Below are 15,554 nucleotides of genomic sequence, written 5' to 3'. Positions count from 1 at the left end.
TCTGGTCGTCAAGTAATCGCATTCGCAACGGTAGCCCCGACAACTTCGCATTTTTATGGCAACAAACGTCAGCCATAAACATTTTTATAACGCTGCAAGGCGGCGACCGATGGAAAAATGCGGAAAAGTGGGCGTGGCCGGCGCGGCAGCAAGGAAAGCGCATAAACCACAAGCAAAATGAATTGTGTTTTCACTTTTTGTAATTAGCCTGCACTAAAGTGCTTGAAAGAGAGCGCCGCAGAGTGAGTGAAATAGAAATGCCAATGGTGGCCGTAGTATTCCTACTCCGGACTCCCAAGTTCCTCAACGTCCGGATCTAAATCATGATAAATACACTCGGCTGGGCGGTGGAAAGTACGGAAAACTACGGCAAAGTACGCTGCCCCTAGAAACTTGGTCGTGGAAAACTTTACAGCAGCTGCTAATCGAAATGGGAAAAGGTGAGGACTGCAATCGATCAGCGATTAAGAATTTCCGTACAAAAAAAAAACTACGATTTCCGGATGAGGTTGCGGAACAACAAAAGAAGTTTTTCAGACTCTAATGCGATTTTACATTCATAGCAACAAAAAAAAAACAAAATCGACATGGATATTAATATTGAAAGATTTCAATACCCGCGAGAAACTATATATGCGTATCAAAACAGTGATTTTCTTTGCCATCTGACCGGTTTTATTCAAGTTATTGTAAAAACACTTCGTATATAATGCATTTCTTTCCATAATAAATTTTTGTGATTTTTTATCCAAAAATAATCCGTTTTTTGGCCACAACCTTAAAAATAATTGTCTGAATATGGAATGTCATATCTCGTTGAGCTCGTAATTAAATTTCCAATAAAACTGTATCCACAAATGGAAATTCTATTTTTTGCCCATTTTTTGCAAATTTTGATGATGTTACCCCTTACAAAAAATGCGAAAATTTACCCAAAAATTAATATTCCTAAATTCTTCAAAAAGGGATACTTATCGTTAGCACTGGTAATTAGCTGCTAAAAACAGTTATTCTTACATCTATATGAGCATTTTTAGCCAAGTTATGACGAAAATTCCGTTTGTAAATATCAATGTTTTGGCAAACTCCGTTCTTCCGGAATTCGGTCATCAAATAGTCAGTTTTTTCGCCATAACTTTAAAATTAATAGTCTGAATATGGAATGCAGTATCTCGTTGTGCTCGTAATTAAATTTCTAATCAAACTGTGTTCAAAAATGGAAATTCTATTTTTTTGCTATTTTTTGCAAATTTTGATGATGTTACCCCTTACAAAAAATGCGAAAATTGACCCAAAAATTAGTTTCCCTAAAAACTCAAAAAAGTGATAGGGATCGTTAACATTGGTAATTAGCTGCTCAAAACAGTTATTCTTACATCTATATGAGCATTTTTAGCCAAGTTATGACGAAAATTCCGTTTGTAAATATCAATTTTTTGGCAAACTCCGTTTTTCCGAATTTCGGTCATCAAATAATCAGTTTTTCGGCCATAACTTTAAAAATAATTGTCTGAATATGGAATGTCATATCTCATTGTGCTCGTATTAAAATTTCCAATCGAACTGTATTCACAAATGGAAATTCTATTTTTTGCCGATTTTTTGCAAATTTTGACGATGTTACAAAAAATGCGAAAATTCACTCAAAAATTCATTTTCCTAAATTCTTCAAAAAGTGATAGGGATCGTTAGCACTGGTAATTAGCTGCTCAAAACAGTTATTCTTACATCAATATGAGCATTTTTAGCCAAGTTATGACGAAAATTCCGTTTGTAAATATCAATTTTTTGGCAAACTCCGTTTTTCCGAATTTCGGTCATCAAATAATCAGTTTTTTTGCCATAACTTTAAAAATAATTGTCTGAATATGGAATGGCATACATCGTTGAGCTCGTAATTAAATTTCCAATCAAACTGTGTTCAAAAATGGAAATTAATTTTTTTTGAGATTTTTTGCAAATTTTGATGATGTGACCCCTTACAAAAAATGCGAAAATTGACCCAAAAATTAATTTCCCAAAATCCTTCAAAAAGTGATAGGGATCGTTAGTATTGGTAATAAGCTGCTCAAAACAGTAATTTTTACATCTATATGAGCATTTTTAGCGAAGTTATGGCGAAAATTCCGTTCGTAAATATCAACTTTTTGGCAAAATCCGTTTTTCCGAATTTCGGCCATCAAATAATCCGTTTTTTTGCCACAACTTAAAAAACAATAGTCTGAATGTGGAATGCCATATATCGTTGAGCTCGTAATTAAATTTCCAATCGAACTGTATCCACAAATGGAAATTCTATTTTTTTGCCATTTTTTGCAAATTTTGATGATGTGACCCCTTACAAAAAATGTGAAAATTGACCCAAAAATTAATTTTCTTAGAACCGTCAAAAAGTGATAGGGGTGTTTAGTATTCGTTATTAGCTGCTCAACACAGTGATTTTTTCATCTCTATGCCAGTTTTTAACCAAGTTATGAAAAAATTCCATTAGTAAATATCTAGTTTTACGAATTGCCGAATTTACGTCATCAAATAAATCGTTTTTGGTTCACAACTTAAAAAATAATTGTCCAAAAGTGTAATGCAATACATTGTCGAGCTCGTAACTAAATTTCCAATCTGTGCTTAAAATTGGCATTTATTGTGCTTTATCACCATTTGCAGCCGAACTATGATGAAAATCCCTTTAGAAAATATGGCATTGCCTCCAAATGAAAAAAAAAACTTTTTCCCACATTCTAGAACATCAACTAGCTGCAGTTAATTTTAAATGTCGGTTAGTTGTATTAGCATGTGCTTATCTTGTTCGGCTTGCTGAAAGTGTAATAAGCAGACACTTTAATTAAGCTCAGACTGCCGACAGAAGTTGAAATATTTTCGGAAACCTCAAAATTGGGTTGGCTTGAAGTTTACTCCATGGAGTCGAATGTGAACTTGAAACTATTCTGGCATCGGAATTATTTACTCGAAAAGTCGACTTTGGGCGGCGGAAAAACATGGCAACAAGTTCTCTCAACTCGCTTGTTTTTTTTTATTATTATTATTTTTGTTCATTTTGTTTTTTGGCGAATTGAGCAATTTGGAGTCCGAGTTCGTAGTGCTTGTCCTATTCCGAATGTCCGCCTTTAAGTTATTTGTATTCAAAATATTCATTTCGTGCTAGCCACGTTCCACAGAGCCGTTGCGACAATTTGTAAACTAGGCCTGAATAAAACATGAAAATGGAAAACAACGGGGCAACGGCAGCGGGACATGTGACCGCTCTTTCTCCCGGACAAAACTGCACGGTTACATAAACAGGATAATAAGGCACTTAACATGCACTCGTCGCTGTTGGCCAACACACACACACACACAGACGCACACAAACACATAAAGAGGCAAAAGACCACATAGACATGGCTGGAAAAACCTCGAGCAGCAAATGGTGAATGTTGAATGCCAGAAATGCCGGAATGGCTTCGTTGTAGGCGTAACAATAAGGCGACCAGCCAGTCCAACAACTCCAAACAGGACCTCCACTTATGTCAGAGCAAATCAAGCGTTACACCCCCCTTTCGCCTACACTGTTTTGACCGGGCTTTTAGACGTTCCGGCCTTAATTTACGTCATGTCACGGGCGTAATTGAAATTTCCCCCATCTCCCAGAAGTTTGCGTATGGGCGTCAAGTTAATCCCAAATCGAAGCTAATGAAGACATTGTTCGAAATTGAAAAAACCACAGTTTCAATTATAATTATCGAGAAAGCAAATCACTTGAAAATGTTTCTAAATAATACATTGGTATTAAATAATAAAGATATCCGGTCTCTAACAACCATTTATTCAATGTTAATATCAATCATTAAATAATAAAAAAAATATATATTAGACAAATATCGATTAAACAAATCAACTTAAAAGGAAAGTGAAAAACAAATATTTAGACAAACCAATTTTGTAAGTATGAAATGTATGGCAAATAAATAAAAATGTTTTAGTTGTGAATACATTTTATGAATAAAATGAAAATCGACAATAGTCGAAATTCATAAAGTGCAACGAAAACAAATTAAAAGTAAAGGTCTTTATGGAACAACTTGCTGTTGAAATTATTTTGTCAGATTGCCATTTTTCACCAAACAAAACAAAACAAAACAAAACACTCTGCATTCCATTTGATCCGGCTCTTACGATAAGTGAAATTCATTTGGCCAACTATTGCTCAACGATTTCGCACACCAAAACATGTAGGCCACAAATTAAACTGCACTTCTCAATTAACTTTTTGGACAAAAAAACAAAAAACAAAAAAAAAACAAGAAAAAAACTCGAAGACACATGAAGGCGCACAACAATGGCAGCAGATTATGCAATTTGAATTCAGACTTATCTAGCATTTCAGACATTTGTCGCACAGTTTACACATTTTATTTGAATTTTAATAAGTTGTGCCAGAGAAACGAATTTAAAATCCCCAGAATTAAAGCACAATCGAGCTGCATTTATTCCATAAATAATTGAGATGTTTTCTGGAGTTGGCGACTTAAATGTATCGCTCTTTTTGGGGCTTTAAGTCGACGCAGCATATGCACGAGTAGGTTTTTTTAATCGAGCTATAAATATGTATATATTTTTTAAATATATATATATATATATATATATATATATGTTTCAATAAAAACATTGGGATTTTGACCTTTTTCTTGGCCTCGAATGATTGAGCAAACAGCAGAAAGCCCTAAATTATTGAAAACATTTAATTTCGGATTACTGACAATTGGGCTTAACTTGTAAATGGAACTTAATCCCCAGGGATATCTGCATGTGTCCGATTAGCCGCAGGACGCAGGACACAGATCCTCCGAACTTCAAACAGGGTGGACACAAATCATTCGCAGGCCATTGGATCCTTAATTTGCTTTAAATAAATTTTATTGGCATCGCCATGCAGCTGAGCAGCTGCAGAATCTCCAGACCCATTTTTCCCCGCAACTAAATGACATTTATTGTCAGCTTGGCAAAAGGTTCGGAAAAATTGGTGGGCAGGAAAATGGTGGAGCGGGTGAAGTGGGGCGATACGTTAACCGAAAATGTCTTTTCATATTTTTCATGCACAATTTCAGCCTTGTATGCGTTGCATTTTCATCCGCCTGTAGTCGGGGCATTTATATGTATATATCTATATATATATATGTATATATATATATATTTTACTTTTGCATATTTATTTATTGACCAGGTCCAGAGCCTTTCCATTCCATTCCATTCCAGTTTCATTTGCGGCCCGCGAAGAAGAATATTGCAATGGCTGACAAATTTATTTCGTTTGCCGCCGGCGGTTTTTCTTTTCCCCCCCCCTGCCGCCGCTTGGTTTTTCCGATCCCCACCATACCCACACACCCCTGGAAAATCCACCAACCCCAGCCCCCTGGCCACACAGCTTTTGTTCTTTTCATTTTCGCAATGTGTCGGGCCCTGCCATGCATATTAAAATGTTAAAAAAAAAAAACACACACACACACAGTGAAAACCACCTCTCGCTGGCCATTTACTGTTGCATATTCATTATTGAAAAGTTTTTCTGTCCCCGCCGCCTACAACTCATAATAAAAATGATAAGCAAATGTTTTAAAATCTACTATATATATATATAGTGACGTATTTGGGTGGTCCAAACCAGCCACTTCCATTATTTCAAAGAAATCAGTAATGCACTCTAGTAATTTTCCATAACGTATCCCAGCTGCGCAGCATTCGTTTATCTTTGGCAGCGCAGCCGTTCTTGTAAACATCCTAAAGCCTGACCTAAGCAGATTTGACTGCCCTCTTTCAACGCTACCTAATCTTAAGAACCCAAGAGCGAGGCTCTCCCGAAATACAAATATTGTTCAAATACTGAGGCTTCTCCTCAATCCAATTTGCATTTGATTTTTAGTCTTAAGCTGAGATCCAAAGAATAAAGTCGTGAAACTATTTCTCCTAAAAACTATTTTTTATTTCTTGGCGTTGTCCTTAGTCAACTGACGGGACATTAGTTCGACTCATAAATAAAACAACAATTTTACTGGCGCAGTCGGTAGGATACGTAAGTATCCGAAAAAAAAGAACCTTCGAGTGGAAAATAAGTTAAATTTTATAGTCCAGTGCTCGAAACATCTCCCAAAATAAATTCGTGAAAACTCTTCAACTTGGATTATAATTCCAATTCGGTTATCCAATAATAAGTGGAAGTGAAATACGAAACAAAAATATTAAGTCCAAAGGCAACTAAGTTTTAAAACCAACATATAAAAATAAAAAATTAAAACAATATAGAATTTTAATAATACAACACAAAAATTTACAAAACAAAAAAACAAACAAGTGAAACTAGAAAGCTTAAAAATAATAATAACATTGAATCCGAAACAAAACAAAAAAATAAAACACAAAAGTTAAAAATTTTACAATAAAAATGTCACAACCAATTATTGCGCTGAGCGACATAAACCTTGCCGAAGCCCGTCGGCAGCTTAAAGACATTATGCCATTCAAGGGTGATCCAGAAACCCTTCACACCTTTATCAGCAGAGTGGATTACGTAATTTCGCTCTACCAAACAAATGATGTCCGACAACAGAGGATTCTACTGGGAGCCATCGAAAGGAACTTGGACGGACAAATTACACGATCTTTGGGACTTCCGAACATCGAAGATTGGCCTACCCTTAAAGCAAGACTCATCGCGGAATTTAAAATTCAAACACCAAACTACAAACTTCTGGAGAACTTCAGGGAGACACCATACAGAGGAAGCCTAAGAGCATTCTGCGAAGAAGCGGAGAGACGACGTCAATTACTAATTTCGAAACTACACCTGGAAGGTAACCAATCGGATTTTCTTATTTATATTCAGGGTATTAAAGAATCTATTAAGATACTGATAAGGAAACTACCAATACAATTATTCACTATTTTAGCCCATCACGATATTACAGACTTAAGATCCTTAATTACCATTGCACAAAATGAGGGAATTTATGAAGAACACATTAATTTTGAATTTTATGAAAAACCAGAATATCGTAATAAAAATTCAAATTCTAACCAGAATTCGAAAACACAAAAATTCAATACAAATGTTCAAACTCAAAATCGACCAAGTTACTCACAATATTCCCAACCCTTCCAACCTAATTTTAATCAATACATTCAACCATTTAGACCTAGCTATACACAGCAGATAACTAACAACCCACCCATGTGGCACGCACCTAATTATTTCAGACCCAACCAATACATAAACCCACAACCCATTATTCAAAAAAATCATTTCCAACAATATCCCAACAAAGCCCAATTTCCCCAAACAACGCATTTTAGAGGAAATACATACCCTCGACTACAACAACCCTCTACATATAAAAATACTAACTTCCCGATTACTAAACGACTAAGACCATCGGACAGTGAACAAACTAAAATGTCTATTGACGAAATTAGATTCCAAGACGCGCATGAATTCGAACAAGTCCAACCTAATTATTACGAGCAACAGTATTTTAACCAAAATCAATACAATCCGTATCAAAATCATAGCTTCATTAATGAAGGGCAACAACAAGTCCAATCTGTACAAATTAATAACAAACAAAACCAAAATAATTCTGAACTAAACGAAAATTTTCGGTTAACAGCCCCGGAAAATACGAATACATAAAAATAGTATACAAAGGGCGCTCATACAAATGCCTTCTAGACACAGGATCAACAATTAATATGATCAATGAAAATATATTTTGTCTTCCCATTCAAAATAGTAGATGTGAAGTTTTAACATCAAATGGCCCTATTACCTTGAACGACTTGATTATGTTACCCAGAAATAGTATTTTCAAAAAAACCGAACCATTTTATGTGCACAGATTTTCTAATAATTACGATATGCTAATTGGCAGAAAATTGTTGAAAAATGCTCAATCAGTTATTAATTACAAAAATGATACAGTTACCCTTTTTGATCAAACATACAAATTAATTACTTCAGAATCCGAAAGAAACCAAAATTTGTATATCCAAAGGACACCAGAATCAATTGCAAGCTCAGATCAGGAATCAATAAAAAAATTAGATTTTTCACAGTTTCGATTAGATCACCTAAATCAGGAGGAAACTTTTAAGTTAAAAGGCTTGTTAAATAAATTTAGAAATCTTGAATATAAGGAGGGAGAGAAATTAACATTTACAAATACAATTAAACACGTACTAAATACAACACATAACTCCCCAATTTATTCGAAACAATACCCACTTGCGCAAACACACGAAATCGAAGTAGAAAACCAAGTACAGGAAATGCTGAATCAGGGATTAATTAGGGAAAGTAATTCTCCATACAATAGTCCTACTTGGGTCGTACCAAAGAAACCGGATGCTTCTGGCGTAAATAAGTACAGGGTAGTAATTGATTATAGAAAGCTAAATGAAATAACCATACCTGACAGATATCCAATTCCAAATATGGACGAAATTCTTGGCAAACTGGGTAAATGCCAATATTTTACAACGATCGATCTGGCAAAGGGATTTCATCAAATAGAAATGGACGAAGAATCAATTTCTAAAACTGCATTCTCCACAAAAAGCGGTCATTACGAATACCTTCGAATGCCATTTGGCCTTAGGAATGCACCCGCTACTTTTCAAAGGTGCATGAATAATATCCTTCGACCGTTGCTTAACAAACACTGTTTGGTGTATCTGGATGATATTATAATTTTTTCAACATCCCTTACAGAACATTTAAATTCAATACAATTAGTTTTTACAAAGCTTGCAGATGCAAATTTAAAATTGCAACTAGACAAATGTGAGTTCTTAAAAAAGGAAGCTAACTTTCTTGGTCACATAGTTACCCCTGATGGTATTAAACCAAATCCTATTAAAGTTAAAGCCATAGTTTCATACCCAATTCCGACAAAAGTAAAAGAGATAAGAGCTTTCCTTGGATTAACAGGTTATTATCGCAAATTTATTCCAAATTACGCAGACATAGCAAAACCCATGACCAGCTGCTTAAAAAAAGGAGCAAAGATAGATACACAAAAACTTGAGTACATAGAGGCATTCGAAAAACTTAAGGCTTTGATAATTCGTGACCCAATTTTACAATTACCTGATTTTGAAAAGAAATTTGTTTTAACCACAGATGCAAGTAACTTGGCCCTCGGGGCTGTCCTTTCTCAAAACGGTCATCCTATATCTTTTATTAGTAGAACACTTAACGATCACGAATTAAATTACAGTGCTATCGAAAAAGAATTACTTGCCATAGTTTGGGCCACAAAAACTTTTCGACATTATTTACTAGGACGACAATTTCTCATTGCCAGTGACCATCAACCTCTTAGATGGCTTCATAACTTAAAGGAACCGAATGCTAAGTTAGAAAGATGGAGAGTTAGATTAAGCGAATACCAATTTAAAATAGATTATATTAAAGGGAAAGAAAATTCAGTTGCCGATGCATTATCAAGAATTAAAATTGAAGAAAATCATCATAGTGAAGCTACTCAACATAGTGCAGAAGAGGACAATAGCAACCTTATTCATTTAACAGAAAAACCAATAAATTATTTCAAAAAACAAATAATCTTTATTAAATCCGATAAAAATAAAGTAGAGCATTCAAAAATATTCGGTAACTCCATTACCACAATTCAATATGATGTAATGACACTTGAAAAGGCCAAACAAATTTTACTCGATCACTTTATCCATAGAAACATTACCATTTATATTGAGAGCGATGTAGATTTTGAAATTATTCAAAGAGCACACATAGAAATTGTTAATACCACCTACACAAAAGTAAGTCGCAGTCTTTTCCTATTAAAGAACGTTGGTTCATACGCCGAATTCAAAGAAATCATACTTCAATCACATGAAAAACTTTTACACCCTGGTATACAGAAAATGACAAAATTATTTAAAGAAAATCACTTCTTTCCAAATAGCCAACTATTAATTCAGAATATAATAAACGAATGCAACATATGCAATTTGGCCAAAACAGAACATAGAAACACCAAAATGCCTTTAAAAATCACACCCAACCCGGAACATTGCCGAGAAAAATTTGTAGTAGATATTTATTCATCTGAGGGAAAACATTACATCAGTTGCATTGATATTTATTCTAAATTCGCTACACTTGAGCAAATTAAAACTAAGGATTGGATAGAATGCAGAAACGCATTAATGCGCATTTTTAATCAACTAGGTAAACCCAAATTATTAAAGGCAGACAGAGACGGAGCTTTCTCCAGTTTAGCTTTAAAGCGATGGCTTGAAGAAGAAGAAGTCGAATTACAGCTCAATACAGCAAAAAACGGGGTAGCAGACGTCGAAAGATTACACAAAACAATAAATGAAAAAATTCGTATAATCAATTCATCTGATGATGAAGAAGTAAAATTAAGCAAGATAGAAACAATCCTCTACACATACAACCATAAAATTAAACATGACACTACTGGACAGACACCTGCTCAAATTTTCTTATACGCTGGGCATCCCATATTAGACACTCAAAAAATTAAAGAGAAGAAAATAGACAAAATAAATGAAGACAGACAGGAATTTAATATTGACACTAATTACAGAAAAGGTCCACTACAGAAAGGCAAATTAGAAAACCCATTTAAACCAACCAAAAATGTAGAACAGACAGACCCTGACCATTACAAAATCACTAATAGAAATAGAGTTACGCACTACTACAAAACACAATTCAAAAAACAAAAGAAAAATAATAAACTCTCAATTTCACAGGCACCTGGTACCCGATAACACTATTGTTTATACTGATCACAGCTGTTCATGGACAACAAATTCAAATTAATAATATTGACACCAACCACGGATATCTCCTTTTTTCTGATAAGCCAGTACAGATACCATCCTCCTTTGAACATCACTCCTTAAAAATCAATTTAACTGAAATAGACATCGTGGTTGACTATTTTGAGCAAAGACTACGAACCGATTACCATGCACCCCAGATCAATTTTTTATACAATAAAATAAAAAGAGAACTAGCCGGAATAACCCTGAAACATAGAAACAAACGGGGTCTTATTAACATTGTGGGTTCAGGTTTTAAATACCTATTTGGAACACTAGATGAAAATGATCGAGTCGAAATACAGAAAAAACTTGAAATCAACGTCCATAACTCAGTAAAATTACATGAACTCAACGACGCCATACGATTGATAAATGACGGAATGCAAAAAATACAGAATTATGAAAATAACCACACCATCATTGACAGTCTTTTGTTCGAACTAATGCAGTTTACGGAATACATAGAAGATTTGGAAATGGCTATGCAGCTTTCCAGACTTGGACTGTTTAACCCCAAATTACTAAACTACGACAAACTTGAAAATGTGAACAGCCAAAACATTTTGAACATTAAAACATCCACTTGGATTAACTACAATGATAACCAAGTATTAATCATATCCCACATACCCATTTACCTTTCACTAATAAGCACAATTAAAATAATTCCTTACCCAGACTCCAACGGCTATCAGCTAGATTACACAGACACACAATCATATTTTGAAAAAGAAAATAAAGTTTATAATACCGAAAATAAAGAAGTAAAAAATGAATGTGTCACCAATATTATTAAACACTTAAATCCAATTTGTAATTTTAAGCCAGTACACACGAACGAAATAATAAAATACATAGAACCAAACACAATTGTAACCTGGAACTTAACCCAAACAATTCTTAACCAAAATTGCCAAAATTCAATTAATAAAATAAAAATAGAAGGAAACAAAATGATAAGAGTAACGCAATGCAAAATAGAAATCAATAATATAATTTTAAGTGAAAATCTGTTAGAACCAGAAATAGATTTGACACCACTATACACACCACTTAATATAACAAAAATAAAAATTGTAAAACACAACGACATTGTTGAGATGATTTCAGAGAACAATATTACACTTTACATACAAATGATCATTGTAATAATCGCACTAATTTTGTTGTACTCATATTTAAGATATGTATCATTTAAACCATTTATGATGCTGTATGCAAAACTTAAAATAAGAAAAAATCAAAATCAAAACACACCACAACAAACAGAAATAGAAGAAACTCCATTTCCCACACTATATCCATCAATCCCAGCCCAAGTATAGGCTTCTCTTTAAGGGAAGGGGAGTGACGTATTTGGGTGGTCCAAACCAGCCACTTCCATTATTTCAAAGAAATCAGTAATGCACTCTAGTAATTTTCCATAACGTATCCCAGCTGCGCAGCATTCGTTTATCTTTGGCAGCGCAGCCGTTCTTGTAAACATCCTAAAGCCTGACCTAAGCAGATTTGACTGCCCTCTTTCAACGCTACCTAATCTTAAGAACCCAAGAGCGAGGCTCTCCCGAAATACAAATATTGTTCAAATACTGAGGCTTCTCCTCAATCCAATTTGCATTTGATTTTTAGTCTTAAGCTGAGATCCAAAGAATAAAGTCGTGAAACTATTTCTCCTAAAAACTATTTTTTATTTCTTGGCGTTGTCCTTAGTCAACTGACGGGACATTAGTTCGACTCATAAATAAAACAACAATTTTACTATATATATATATATATATACATACGAATATATGCATTACACTGGCTATATGTACATACATGCCGATTTCCTTGAGGGATCAAATAAGTGCTTTATTTTATTCAAACGCATTGCATTTCATTTATTTGTTCGCCCGCACCGCACGCAATTATTTCAGTTTTGAATCAATTTATTTGCAAATTAGTCGACCAGAAGACAATTGTCCGTAAGAACGGCCTAAAGAGATCGCACTTTTAGTTGCAAATCGAGATTACAATGGTATATATATGGCAAACAAATTGTTCATTTGCTATTTTTGCCGAGCCGAAAGCAAGCTATTATAACTAAGAGCCTTATTTGTTGGATAGTTTTGTGTATAGTTGCTTAGGGATTAATTAAAACTATTTTTATAGTTAACTATAATTAAACTATTTTTGGGAGAGTATTCAATGCATGCAATGATTTTGTATGTATATTCTGAAAAAAAAAAACGAGAAATTTCCAGCAAATCTGTAGTTAAACTTTTAAAACTGAATCCTTTACTTCTCGGTTTCTCCCGATTTTTCGCAACTAATTACTTTTTCCGACGGCAGCCGTAGAACTTCGCTTTCCGGCCAAGTTGAGCCAACTAGTTTGTTGGCTTCGCTTCAACTTACTTTTGGCCATTTTACGCTGGATTTAGCACTTGGCCACAGATCGTCCAGATGATGCGCAATAAAATCGGCCACCTTAACTTAACCGTTGTAAAACTAAGCATTAAATATCGAGTTGCCGCATTACCGAAAAGTAAATAAAATAAAATAAATAAATTTAGCCACATGGCGTGTGCGTTACGAGCATTTTTGGCGTAACAGTTGCGTGAAGCATTACGGCAAATTCCTGGCGATACGTAAACCTAAACGACTGCTAATTGAAATATTAACACCTAAACGGACGAAATGACGATGACGACGACGATGTCACCACAAAATTCTCCTCTATGTGTGCGTGTGTGTTAGTAAATGTGTGTGTGTGTGTGTGTGAGTGTGTGCAATTAAACGAAATGCGCATAACAATTGGCCAACCACGATATGCGACCTCAAAAACATAAACAACCGCAAACGTTGCGTCATGAACACGCAAATGGCCAAAAAAGGAGGACAAAAGCGGCGAAGGGTAAAAAAAAGGTGGCATTTAGCCATTTTGCCATAGAAGTACATTTGTAATATAGCCCGAAATTATCACAGCGAATGGGTCGAATCGAAAGCACTCCAATTCCAGTTGGGCAAATAAATTTGATCCCTTCTGTGGCTGCAGAATTTAATTTGATAAATTGCAATTTTAGTTGAAATTTTCAATCAAGTTTTGTTCCTACAAAAATATTTGATTTATAAACATTAAATCTCTACGAAAAGCGATAAACAAAAAATTCATTAAATACAAATAAGGCTTTAGCTGAGCGAAAAAAGTCGACAAAGTAGAAAGTAGATTTCATTTATGAAATATCAAATAATTTGATAATTCACACATTGTTTTGAATTGATCAATTTAACACAGTTTTACCATTTCCTATTTACATGCATTTTAATTAGGTTAAAAAAAATATTATTCTAATTGATACTTAGTTTATTAAGTTGAATTAAATAATTTTGCGCTTAGGTCGTTTATAAAATGAAGGAAATATGTTTACCACCACTTGAGCCCAAATTGACCAAATTAACTCACACAGAAAGTTGGCCAAAAGAAGTTGGCCAATCGCAATTTCTTTTTGCATATTTCGTAGCCAAAATCAGAGTTCAACCGCAAAATGTAAATCCTATTAAATCGTGCAACTCACAACCATTAACTTCTGCAAAAAGTACAAATAAACTCTGAACTCGATTGGTGCACAGAAATGGCATCCAAGTGCTGTATTTTCGAGGAGCGCAGTCGGTACAAAGGACTCTAAGCCTGTGCCGATGCAGGATTCGGTGCTCCCGGTGAATGCAACTTGATTGGCGACTCCCGGCGACAGACAAAAGAGCTTCAATTCGACGGAAGGAAGACGAAGGAAGGATGCCGTTCAGTGTGTTCTACATGCGCGCGCCAAAAATTGTTATGAAAATTCTTTTTATTAATTTCGTTTTGATTTCGTTTGGCTATTTTCAGAGTGTGAGCGTCATGGAAAACATGGAAAAAAATCCCAAAATAAATTGCCAGCTTGATTTTATTGTCGGCAGACTGATGATGTTGATGGCGACGCTGTTCGGCGAAATTGTTGGCAAATATTTGTGCAAATATTTTTTTTTTTTTTGCTGCTTTTTGTTTTCTGTTGTACCAAAATTGCTCCTCGCATGTGTGTGTGTGAGGAAAACGAGACTGTTGTTTGCTCAAAAATTGGCCATTTGATTGATGAAAATTTGATGGAATATATTTGCCATAAATATTCGCATGAAAAGCACCCCACCGCCGCAATTCATTGATTACAATACCGCCGAGCGAACTAATCCGCGTCAATAAAACCATTACTTTGGCCATCAACAGAACTCGCGACTCGGCCGCTTATCGTAATCACTCGTAATTAAAGTACTCATTTATATTTTATAATTATTAAATTAAGCCTCAAGTGTCGTGGCACTTATCAAGATGCATTTGTCACATTTCGGCTAATCGAATTGGAATGGCAAATAAATACAACTACTAATTAGTAACTATGATTATAAACGATTATGTTATGAAAAGATCAACTGTTTGTTATATTTTTAATTGCTACTGAATTTACTGAAATTATTAAAAATTATGGAATAACATTTTAAATTTACCTATCTATATATTAAACTACGTATTCCTATGCATAATTTATTTAAAGTTATTAGCTGAACTATATACGAAACTTTTTAAAAACCGAGTACTGCAAATAAATCGAATTCCTGCCCAACTGTTTTGAAAACACGTCTTGGTTATATGAATTGCATAATTAAAACAAACT

The 15,554-nt window shown here is 34.5% G+C and overlaps 1 protein-coding gene across 4 annotated transcripts in view, besides 1 other annotated feature; it reads right to left on the bottom strand.

Moving 5' to 3' along the window:
* CARPB (Carbonic anhydrase-related protein B) overlaps positions 1 to 15,554 on the bottom strand; it is a 72,227-nt gene that overhangs the window by 44,243 nt on the left and 12,430 nt on the right. The gene's annotated exons all lie outside the window — the stretch shown is intronic.
* Positions 5,635 to 12,629: a mobile genetic element.

This window comes from Drosophila melanogaster, chromosome X (genome assembly GCF_000001215.4).
Source record: "Drosophila melanogaster chromosome X".
In the NCBI taxonomy this organism is placed as follows: domain Eukaryota; kingdom Metazoa; phylum Arthropoda; class Insecta; order Diptera; family Drosophilidae; genus Drosophila; species Drosophila melanogaster.
This window is presented reverse-complemented; position numbering and strand designations above follow the sequence as displayed.